This window comes from Arachis hypogaea, chromosome 14 (assembly GCF_003086295.3).
Source record: "Arachis hypogaea cultivar Tifrunner chromosome 14, arahy.Tifrunner.gnm2.J5K5, whole genome shotgun sequence".
Taxonomy (NCBI): domain Eukaryota; kingdom Viridiplantae; phylum Streptophyta; class Magnoliopsida; order Fabales; family Fabaceae; genus Arachis; species Arachis hypogaea.
The window spans coordinates 116949193-116951213 of record NC_092049.1 but is presented as its reverse complement, the minus strand read 5'-3'; the positions used below and the strand labels follow the sequence as shown (position 1 = coordinate 116951213).

Sequence of the window (2021 nt, the reverse complement as noted above, 5' to 3'; positions counted from 1 at the left end):
TTTGCTAAATTAGAGGTATTTTATTCAGAGTTCTCTGTCTGTTGCTGAGTGGATGATGGAAAAGGTTTACTATTGTTAAAGCTATTTCTTCCACCATTATTAAAGCCTTGTTGAGGCTTTTGTTGATCCTTCCATGAGAGATTTGGGTGATTTCTCCATGAGGGGTTATAGGTGTTTCCATAAGGTTCACCCATGTAATTCACCTCTGCTATTGCAGGGTTTTCAGGATCATAAGCTTCTTCTTCAGAAGATGCCTCTTGAGTACTGTTGGATGCAGCTTGCATTCCATTCAGACTCTGAGAAATCATATTGACTTGCTGAGTCAATATTTTATTCTGAGCCAGTATGGCATTCAGAGTATCAATTTCAAGAACTCCCTTCTTCATAGGCGTCCCATTACTCACAGGATTCCTCTCAGAAGTGTACATGAACTGGTTATTAGCAACCATGTCAATGAGTTCTTAAGCTTCTGTAGGCGTTTTCTTTAGGTGAATGGATCCACCTGCAGAAGTATCCAATGACATTTTAGCCAATTCAGATAGACCATCATAGAATATATCTAGGATGGTCCATTCTGAAAGCATGTCAGAAGGACACTTTTTGGTCAGTTCTTTGTATCTCTCCCAAGCTTCATAGAGGGATTCAGCTTCTTTCTGTCTGAAGGTCTGAACATCCACTCTAAGCTTACTCAGCTTTTGAGGAGGAAAGAACTTGGCTAAGAAAGCCTTGACCAGCTTATCCCAAGAGTTCAGGTTATCTTTGGGTTGAGAGTCCAACCATACTCTAGCTCTGTCTCTTACAGCAAAAGGGAAAAGCATGAGCCTGTAGACTTCAGGATCTACTCCATTAGTCTTAACAGTATCACATATCTGCAAGAATTCAGTTAAGAACTGAAAAGGATCTTCAGATGGAAGTCCATGAAACTTGCAGTTCTGCTGCATCAGAGAAACTAATTGAGGTTTCAGCTCAAAATTGTTTACTCCAATGGCAGGAATGGAGATGCTTCTTCCATGTAAATTGGAATTAGGTGCAGTAAAGTCACCAAGCATCCTCCTTGCATTATTATTATTTTCGGCTGCCATCTCCTCTTCTTGTTCGAAAATTTCTGAAAGGTGCTTGCTGGATTGTTGTAATTTAGCTTCTCTTAGTTTCCTCTTCAGAGTCCTTTCAGGTTCTGGATCTGCTTCTACAAGAATGTTCTTGTCCTTGCCCCTGCTCATATGAAAAAGAGGAACAGAAAAATAATAATAATAGGGGTCCTTTTTACCACAGTATAGAGGTCCCTGTGTGAGTAGAAGAAAAGAAGAAGAAAAAATTCGAACACAGATGGAAGAGGGGGTTCGAATTTGGGTGAGATGAAGTGTTAGTAGATGAATAAATAAATAGAAGGAGATAAGAGAGAGAGAGAATTTTCGAAAATAATTTTTTGAAAAAGAGTTAGTGATTTTCGAAAATAGTTTTTGAAAAAGGTTAGTAATTTTCGAGAATTAAAATCAAAAATTAAAATAATTAGTTAATTAAAAAGAAATTTTGAAAAAGAGGGAAGATATTTTCGAAAATTAGAGAGAGAGAGAGAGTTAGTTAGGTAGTTTTGAAAAAGATAAGAAACAAACAAAAAGTTAGTTAGTTAGTTGAAACAAATTTGAAAATCAATTTTGAAAAGATAAGAAGATAAGAAGTTAGAAAGGATATTTTAAAATCAAATTTTGAAAAAGATAAGATAAAGAGATATTTTTGAAAAGATATGATTGAAATTAGTTTTGAAAAAGATTTGATTTTTAAAATCACAATTAATGACTTGATTCACAAGAAATCACAAGATATGATTCTAGAACTCAAAGTTTGAATCTTTCTTAACAAGTAAGTAACAAACTTGAAATTTTTGAATCAAAACATTAATTGATGATGTCATTTTCGAAATTTAGGAGATAAAGATAAGAAAAAGATTTTTGAAAAATATTTGTAAAATTTTCAAAAATAAATAAGAAAAATGAAAAAGATTTGATTTTTGAAAAAGATTT

The 2021-nt window shown here is 33.9% G+C and overlaps 1 non-coding gene across 1 annotated transcript; it reads left to right on the top strand.

Annotated features, from left to right (window-relative positions):
- The first annotated feature begins 578 nt into the window (after positions 1 to 578).
- Positions 579 to 686, top strand: LOC112745310 (small nucleolar RNA R71). Its single transcript, XR_003173246.1, has one exon. It is a non-coding gene; the product is annotated as a small nucleolar RNA R71 (small nucleolar RNA).
- The last annotated feature ends 1335 nt before the right edge of the window (positions 687 to 2021 follow it).